Genomic DNA, 10,635 nt, shown 5'->3' on the forward strand with positions numbered 1-10,635 from the left:
AAAATTATTCGAAAGGAGAGAAGACAATCTTTTTGGAATTAATTTTTTTGAACGACGAATACTTTTAAATTGGAATTTTTACATACCCAGCCAGTTGATAATTATACCTTTCCAAATAGTGTGTGGGAGGGGGAATAATAATAATTAAAAAAAACCCTCCACAACAAACTGTCTGAGTTACAATGTTGACGAGCTCAACTAATGGAGGTTCTGGAGGAAAGAAGACGAACCCTCAGGCTGTTGGAACACCTGTACACTTTTGTTGCTCGACCTTTTTTTCGCTCTTGCTGGCTGTTAACACTAACACTTAACATACACTAACGAGAACGTTGGATTGAAAACGGATTTAATTTATACTTTGTGTGCATGTACAAACGTCTGTGTACAAACAGAAAAAACATTTATATAATCTGGAATGGTAATTTCTGACGATGAGGTTTCGATGTTTATAGTCTGTGATCAATGTATTTGCAAATACGAGCTGCGGACCCTCGGTCCCTCCCTCTCTCATGAAAATACACACATAATTGCGTGCACGGACGTAGGCATGCGCAACCAGTATAAAATACAAACAGTAAAACATTTAAAATTTTTTTGACATTTTGAAATACACGCACACAGCGCCGGTGATTTTAAAATGCTATCAGTAAACCGTTTACCTATTTTGGCCTTTTATAACCAGAAATTATCTAGACCACTCAAGCTATAGGTAAAATTGTGAATAACTCTACAAACAAATGTGTTTTCGAACAACCGAGAACATCGTAAGACATTCTAACATTCTGACATACTTTGTGAGTTCGGAAATGAAGGCCGCCGCATTTTTTTTTTAAAAAAGCTCTCTTCATTATAAGGATGCTTATAAAGGTACCTGCAGGGGACAGGTGTTCTCAATTTTACATCAGACTTAAGATAAGGTGTAGAAAAATAATCGGAAAATTTAATGCCAAGAATTGAGGGGAAGACAAGTGTAAAGCAACTATTGTAAGCGATCATGCGAGGAACACAGTAAACAATGCCGAGTCTCTTCATCCTGAGAATCTTTCACCCAAAGATGTTGAGCCGCGTGACAGACAAGCAGACAAGGTCTGACTGTTAGTCTGTTTCAAGTAAGTTAATTTTCAGAACGTTTTCATCGTTCGGAAAGAGTGATGAGAAACGGAAGTAAATGAAGTGTAAAAACCGACATTCACACAACAAACGCTCAATTTCTCTCAGCTTTAACGTACCTTGTCAGGAAAGGGCGAGACAGGTGAGCAGCAGTTTTATGTGACTAATACATACACATACACATACACATACACATACACATACACATACACATACACATACACATACACATATACATACACATACACATACACGTACACATACACATTTTGGTAACGGGACAATTTTCTCTCAAAAAATCTTGTTTAAAAATGGAAGATCAACTGTGACAATCCACTGCCCAACCAGTCAAAGACATTCGAATATTTTCCCAGGACAATTCATTTTTTTTTATTTGCACAATTTTTTTATCTGACCACATCGATAGCAAACGATCTGTGCTCTCGAGAAGCGTATTTACATCTCCGCTTGGTGAAACGACCGCGCTCGACAGCGAATTGAAAAAATTGATTAACCTCCTTTTAAATATTTATCTTTCTATTTCACAGTAACACTCTCACTCTCTCACTCTCTCACACACACAGGCGGGTAGATCTACTCCTCGTGGACAGGTTTCTGCACTGAAAGCATTCAGAAGCCTGTTTCTCCATGAAATGCACGCACTTCAGCCACCCATGCACGAGGCAATCATTCTTGAAATGCATTACATAATGATAGAAGCAGTGTAGGGATAAACAAGATACCGATACTTGGGGAGGACCTACATAGGTATCAAGGGCTCTGAGGTATTTCCGGTGCTTTAGCCACCTCCACAAATATCGTTCACAAAATAATGTAGAAAAGCTACCACACCCCCTATAAATGTTTGTTGGAGAATAAGAATACTGTGGCCTCGCACTATGACCACAACAGTTATTTACTTGATGTTCATGAGAGTCTGATCAGTTCAGGAGACCTTTCCTACGCCTGTCCAATGTCAGGTGTACACCAGGTGTGAAAGATGCAGGTAGATGCGCAGGAAGGGTGTCCCCGAAGTCCTTCACAATCAGAATGTTCCTGAAGTGGACGCTTGTACAGGTTCCTCACAAAAAACAAGCAGTCGGGTCGGCTAGGAGAAAGTTAATTAAAAAATTCAAGCGTTTAACTTTCTTTCTTTAAAATTCGCCATGAATTATTATGATTCTTGTCAGTCGTTTCACCATATCACGTTGAAGTAGCAAAGGTGTATAAAGAAGACTGAGGTACAGTTTCTACCTGAATCCCCTAGACACTTCGTTCACGTGCTCTGTGGACATACGGATTTAACCTTACTATAGGACATTTTTAAAAATCTTGAATATTTGCGGCAGCTCTCTTGCTTAAAAGGGGCGTAACTCAGTTAATATTATAACTTAAATTAAGGTCCAGAATGCGACCACTGAAGAGTAAACTCCGTGTCTTTGCATGGTAAGTGACGATGATTTGTTCCAACATCACAATTCTGCGTCTAAAATATTTTCAGACAAATGAGGATTTCATGTGACTTAGAACTCAGAAGATATAAGCTTCACGAAGATCTTTTGGACAACTTTTGACAGACATTTTGATCACGTCTTTGAACGATTTATTTTCTGTGATTTCCCGGACATCAGCTGAATTTGTTTTCGCTCTCTAAAGGGTAGGAAATGGAGGCTCTGTCAACTAACTTCAACGACAGCATGAATTTCGTTACAAGGGCAAAATATTGCACCATGACGACAGACATTCCCTCACCAATCGTCAATGACCAGCTCATGATCGACCTCGAGGTCACTAATGGTTCTCAGGTTGATGAAGTATACTGACACATTGTTGCTGCGAGCAGCCGATAACATCATCAGCGATGAGGTGAGCAGTACAGCTGTCAGTCAGTTTATTCCTCCTTTTCTATTTAATGATCAATATGATGAAAATCTTAAAATACTTATAATCCAAGTCTTTGGAGTAAATGAATTATCTCGCAGTTTAAAGTTTATTCATAAACAAAAGTACTTATACATTCAGAGAAAACGAATAAAAAATGAAGTCCACACTTAAGTAAAGAACTATTTTGTTGTGCAGGTAGCATTTTGGATAATCACCATCCTCACTGCTGTCCTGACACCGCTGTTGTTTGTACTGGGGTTACCAGGCAACATTCTGTGCGCCGCTGTTTTCTGTAAACTGGGTTTGCGAGAGAGAATCAACTTGTGTGTCTTTGCTTTAGCACTCGTGGACCTGGCCACTATCACAGTCACATTCTTCCTGTCGGTAGAGTGGGCTCTTAGAGATGTGCTCGGAGTGGAGCTAAACTTTTTTATTCAGTACTTTGTAGGTAAGTCTATTGTAAGTAAGCTTATTGTAGGTAAGTTTATTACTGGCAAGTCTATTGTAGGTAAGTTTATTATAGATAAGTTTGTTGTAGGCAAGTCTATAAGAGATTCTCAGTATCCGTTACACTAAATGTACAAACTAAAGCAAACCTCTTCGTCTCCACTAAATTCTTACAGGATGTAACCACATCGGACCTGCAGAATTTTTTTTTTTTTTAATTTAGTCTCCCTAGTATACTGCTTAACTCAGAAATTGGAGCTAGTTACGTAAACGATCAGACGATGGTTGTTTGGATGGTCAATGTTATAAAACTGTGGATAGTGTTATGTCCGCAGGTCCAACTGGTTTCCTGTGGGCGTCCATGTTTGTGTCGACAACCATCGCATGCGAGCGGTGTTTCTGTGTGGTCAGTCCTTTCAAAGCACAGAGGTACATCAAGACCTCCACCACGGCCGTTGTCATCACAGTCGCCACTGTCGTCCTTGTCGGAGGAATGTGCGCCATCGCCGGTCCAAAGCACAAGCGGTCACGTCTACAATTCCCTCACCAACACCAGTAAAAGTGTGGTGTACGTTACAAGGTAAATATGTCTACTTCCATACTTATTTTCATTGAATGCATGTGTGCAGCAGTTGTTTAAGAATACTTTGACTTCCACATATAGTGTGTACAGTCTATGTCACGGATTTCTGTTCGGTGTATTCAATACTTGAACAATCCGATAATGTTTCAAGAAAACAAGAATATTAATTTTTCTACTACGGGTTATCTATTGAAACGCTGTTTTCCAGTTTTCCGTGGTAAAGTTTGAGGAAAGAAGGAAGAAAAAAATAGGATATAAAAGCAAATCTTAGAAACTTTGTCTTTCAATCAATAGCTACTCTTGTAGATGCATAAAGATCGACTCTCTGAACAGTACTTAAATATTTAAGTGTAGTTAAAACATCGATCAAATAACGGAAAAATAAAGGGTCCTGAAAAAAAATCTTACCGGTATATTATTACCGTAACAACAGAGCACTAAAGAGGACAAATAGGAAAATTTGCTAATCAATATCCTTCATCCTCCGTGCTACAATATCGTTAAAATAAATAATAATTAATAAAACAACATACATTAAACTTTAATCGAACTACAGTACTTCACTCTATGATTTAACATAGATATATCATCAGATTTTTTTAAAAAGATTTTTATGTTAAGACTAAAAAGGTTCTGTAGTTTAGTCCAGCCTACGAACCTAATGTTAGGTTATATTCTCCTCCACAACACTCGAGGTTACATATGACACACGCACAAACAGTATTTTCAGGGATGGAAGATAAACATGTTTATTTCCACACGGGATTTATTTCTGTTCCCACAGTTATTACCTAAACAACCGAAAAATTATCCTCGACATTTTCGACATCTTCGTCTACTCCATGGTGTTCCCTCTTGTTGCACTTGTCATCATCATCATCACCACTGCCATCACCGCCGTCAAGCTCCACCATGCCGTGGCCTGGAGGGATCAGAGCTCCAAAGCCACCAAGAGCAACGACATGGCGAAAGCAAGAACTTCCGGTAAAGAGGTGGCGCTCACGAAGATGCTCATCGCCACTTCCGTCCTCTTTGTCGTCTGCCTGGCCCCGGTGGTCACGGTTCAGATTTCTATGTATTTTGTGAAGGACTTAAACTATAACGGTCGTTATGCTAATCTGACCTCTGTTTTGTGGAATGTTATCCCTTTGCTAGAATGTTGAATTGCTCTCTCAATTTTTTTGTATATTACACAATGGGCTCGAAATTCAGAGAAACTCTCAGAGACATGTTGCAGTTTACCTCTGGTAATATATCAGAAAAGTAATCTTCCCACGCTAACAGACCTACAATCAGAACAGTACCAATAGCCATTACACTGACTTTTCATTCTCGCAAATTATATTTAATAGCTCGCGACAAAATATTTAGGATTTTCGGTTGTTAAATGAAATATTTTGGTTGAGGTGAAAAGAGTGTTTTGGGATCATTTCTACACATTATTGTCGTGACGGAGGCAGTAAGGAAAACGACGATGATGCAGTCTATTATTTTTTTATCCTGGAGCGCAATAACGAGATAGTGGCAATAAAAGACAATATAGTTTTGGAATCGGTATGTAGATACTAATAAAATGCTGTGGTTGTTAAGCGAGACAATCATCAGACAACTATTAATGACATCCATGGTCATTAAACTGTTTAATTTTCGATCAATGTTACAAACCTTTAATGAAGACTTGTTAAAAAATCCTTGTCAACGTTTGCATTAAGAATTATTTAAAAACCAAAGCAGGACGCGAGAATGGAATCATGAGCTCTTTATCTTCTTGATCAGTTGGGTCACAGGGAGCAGTTAGCATTCAGAGAAGATTTCAACGACATACAAGTCATAAGTCATGAGAAACCTCTAGGTTACAGGTAGTACCGCAGCAAAAAGTCCAGCAGACAAAATGAAGCTCGCTATTCTCATTATCGCTGTTATCTGCTCGGCTGTTTGTAACAAACCAATGCTTTAGTTACAATTTTTACTACTTTTGAAACGTGTATAGTACTTTTGATATGGATTCGCGTTAACACATGTTCTGTTTGCTTATATCCACAGTGAGTTTCTCCTGGTCACGTAAACAGAAGGTTACCCAACAAGCGTTTCCTAACTGGTGGTTCGGAGCCACTTGCACGACACATTTCTAATTATAAACACTTAAAGCCGTTAAATCTGTTTAAATAATCAGTCTTATAGAAACAAAGCTCACAACACAATGTTAGATTTTTTAAACTTGTTTTAAACAAGATAGAACTGCTTATATTCGTTCCCGTCAGCAAATGTTTTCTATGCACTTGTACAACACATCTAAATGATGAAAGAGGGAATTTTGTAAAAAAAAAAGTTTCTAAATCTAAAGAACAGTTTTATTCTGAAGAAACGCATTCGGCAACTAGTCCCTGCTGTAATACTAGACTGATAGAATAATTTCGACGTGTTAAAACTAATTGAGAGAGGAAGTGCAACGAATATTTCATCCTGTTCTGATCGAAGATTTCACTAGTGATCGTAGTACTATTATGGTATGTAAAAAAGAATTTGAGGCAACTTTAACCAAAATAAATTTAAGTAAAAGTTTGCTCACAATATCTGACTTCATCGAACCATGTAAAGCGCGCCTAAGTTCCACCGTGTGAAACGCCTACGGGACAGGCTGCAGGAGGGTCTCTGCAGTGTGCACTCGACATGTTCTTTATCTGAAGTTTCATACAGCTTCTTTCAAGTTTAGCTGCATAAATAAAACAAGACACACAACGACCCTCATGGCCATCTGTCTGGTTTCAGCAGCAGTCAGGAGGAGCTAAGTATGCAGATCATATTTTCCCTTATTCATTCTCTCCCCTGGCTGCTGACTTCCCCACCCTCTTCCCCCCACACTGTGTCCTTGTGCTGTGTGATGTGATATGTAATAGATAGGCATGCACCACATGTAATGTATCAAAATACACTCACATATCAAGCAGCCTTATCATTTCCACCTTTCGTGAGCATTTTGTAGCTCAGCATCATGAGAACGACCAGTATGCTAGGAAACACAAGCGCATGAGCGCGCGCACACACACACTCGAACTGTAAAAAAGAAAGATATCGGATGATAAAGTGACATTTTGTCACGAAATTGCTTATGGTTAAAAACATGCAGGGAAAGCAGAAAGTCGTTAAAAGATTAAAGCATTCGGGGTCCGAAATGTAGGCAAGTGCATTATTTGGTTGGAACCTCACTGGTAAACAGATGAAAGATGGCACTACCTGTAAGCTGTCGGTTCACGTATATCGAATTTCCTAACTGTGGATATATTTTATCTTGCTATTCAAAACATAGTTAAAACTGATATTTTAGTTTGTTGGATAACATGATACAACAGCGACTGGCGTATTTCTTGCGAAGAACAGAAAGATCGTGACGATGATTACCTGAACGTCACCAAGAAGATTGAGAGTCTGGCAGCGTGACGCACACGTGCGTGCATCGTGTTGGGCTTTCTAGCCACTCCCAGGATCAGGATCTACAAGTAGTGTACGTGTGAATCCAAACACAAAGCATAAGACAAGTGGGAGCATTATTATTAAGCCCCGAAGCATTATTGTTAGAGACTTAATTAATCTCCACTCAGGGACAGTGTCGTATTGAATGTGACAGCCTTTTTATCTCCTAGTGGTTGTATTTACTCACGGAATGTTCGTTATGAAATTTTATTTTAAACATATAGTTGATCTATAATTAAATGTTTAGTAAATTGCAAATTTTAAGTGACTGCTTTGAGCTTATTGCTAGATACTTTTGTACCACAAATATGAATGAATATTCCCTGTCAGTTCATCATTCACAAAAAAAACCCAAAATGAAATAAAACCTTGAAGAAAATCATGACCCCAAACGTAGAAGGATGCAAGGAAACACAAAGAACGCGAATTCCGATTTATCTCTGGGACTATAACCTTGATGATGTATAAATATTTACTATGTACTTTGTGCTTACGACTTCCAAACAGAAAAATTAGAGTCAGCTTGAAGGTGTCCTTTGCCCGCCCAACAGGAATGGGTTCCACAGTAATCCCAGAAAGAGAACGGGATGGAAAGAACTTTCTGTCTACATCTTAGAGACGGTATCTTGTCACGGACCCAAGTGGTTATCAGGGTAAAGCCGTACCTTTATGAATATTGATGTTATTTATATCCGTGTATAAGTATAAAGATGTCATAAAATGAATTTTTTTTAAAAAAGTAAGCTGAGAGCAAATAATTATTGTAAAAGGCATGTTAGTGTAGTGCTTGTAATCATGCAGTGATTGTAATGTTTATTTAAAAAGTGTTTTGATTAAAGAAAGTAAAGTTCCAGAAAAGGAAATTTGTCGTAAACAAGATAAATAAAGACATAAATAAAAAGGAGCCCGACTAACTACGCGTTACAAATGACAATGACAAAGGGAAAGAATCGTCTGTACCAAATGCTAAATGACTTAGGATTACTTCCCCGGAATTGTAATCGGTTGATGGGATTCTATGCAAGGTTAAAATCTTTAACTGAGGAATCGATATAAATTAGTATATTTCTCCGTTCAAGAATGCTTTAAAATAAAAGAAATTTAAATTTTTATTTTTCTTGAAAAAAATTATTTACGGTGAAGAAACTTCGATTCTTGCCTTGGTATTCTCCGAGTCTCTGTTTTTGTTTGCTTCGTTTATTTTCTTCGTACAAATAATTGGATTGGTGGGTAAAATCATTTTTGAATAATAATGGAATTATTTAGTGCTAATGTACTAATATCTCCTCATCGCCTAAGGAGGGTATATGCTGTAGTCACTGAGTATATCCGCTGTTTCTTGTCTTCTTTTCATAGCCATGACTCGGTGCCGCTCCTTTGCAGATACACACACAAAATCAATCCTTTCGCTCATAAACGATCCTCCTTCAATGCTTAGCTAGTAATTCAGACACTCTCAAAGTGTTTAGATACGGAGAGTAGAATATTTATAAAGATGAAAATCTAGAAGGAGTGGGTTCAGTTCCTTGCCAGAGAGTGTAGTGCTTTGCGCTGATACCGTCGGGAAGGGAAAAAACAAATACACTCACTGGCACCGCGGGTAACGATTGCGAAAGTTGTTGATACTTAAGTCAGAATCAATTAATTTTGAAAGAAGTGTGATGAAACAAGAGGAAATTAACAAGCGTCCTCTTTCTAAAGAGCTGGTATTTAGTCTCAGAAGGTATTTTGCGCTTGTATTGCTATTCCCTTTTTCTGTGCTCTTGCATTGCTATTCTTTACCTTATGAAGATGTATACGATCACAAAAATTTAGTATTTCGAGAGAGGCTTACCAGCCCCTGTCAGACTTACAAGGCTTCATCTCTAACCAAACCGACAATACAATGCAATCACTGACGAACATCGTCACCAAACACACCCAGGGAAATGAGTGGACAGACAAACAAAAGCAGCAGCAGCAGCAGAGATCAGCCAACATCAAGTCTGTCATATAAAAAAGCTATCATATTAACTGCTTGCAAACAAAAAGAAAAAATCAGCCCTGTAACAAAACTGGTGAGAGTGATCAACATACAGACGCCCTCCTGCAACTTCTACGACATAAACACGATATTTCACCTGTGGACGGACATTGCAACCTCAACAGCCACCTCAAGAGGACTGCCATAAATGCCTCCGCACTCACTGGTGTGGAAAAGAAGTATATATATATACAATCACGTGAACACCTCACGAGAACAGCTCTTTACTGCTTGAGATCGATGCACTAAGTGACACTCTCCCCTTTGTTTCCCTCACAACATTACGGGTACAGGTGTGGTCTCTCGCCTTTTAGCACGATGGTTGAGTGCCGAGCAAGTGGTCGAGCACCGAAACAGAATTTTCTCAAAAATATTGCTCGAGGACCGAAATGATCGGGCGTTATGCAGTTCTAGTACCAAGGTACCCCTGTACTCGACCAGGTACCATGGGTATGTGAAAATTGCAAGGTAAACAGACGGCCACATCAAAGAAGCTGTGTGTACAGCCGCAAGTTATGTCGGATCTCTGGGCTTTTGGAGAGCCAGGTAAAGTTTTCTGAACTCTTTTTGAAAACCACTTGAAGTGATCGGATTTAAGTTATACATTGTGCACTCAATCATTTCGCCAATAAAATTTCGTTACGTTAGGGTCACGACTATTACTGCATTTTCTTTCATAAAATATATTTGCAAATAAAAGTCGCTTTTTATCTCTCTTTTATTCTCCTACTTTCACGCAAATACGCCCAAAATTGTGCACATCCTCTCACGCACACGCAGAGAGAGAGAGAGAGAGAGAGAGAGCTGGTTATTAGAAAAAGGCTCACAGTAAACTATTTATTTCGACTTTTCATAACGAGAATTTACTGGATCAATCAAGTTACTCAAAAATACAGTGTTCAAAAAATTAAGTTTCAAAATTGCCTTTTATTCCTTTATCAATTGGAAAATAAAGGCTTCGAGATTAAAAAAAAAAAACCCACCCACTTGTGTGTAATAAAATTTACCATACAAGTAAACGGTGTGTACTCAGCTTTGCCTTCAACTATAAAATGTGTGAAGATAATTGACTGAAGCATTGCCATCACGAGCTGTGTAGAAGAAGGTAGGTAGGCAA

Source organism: Pomacea canaliculata, linkage group LG8 (assembly GCF_003073045.1).
Source record: "Pomacea canaliculata isolate SZHN2017 linkage group LG8, ASM307304v1, whole genome shotgun sequence".
NCBI lineage: Eukaryota > Metazoa > Mollusca > Gastropoda > Architaenioglossa > Ampullariidae > Pomacea > Pomacea canaliculata.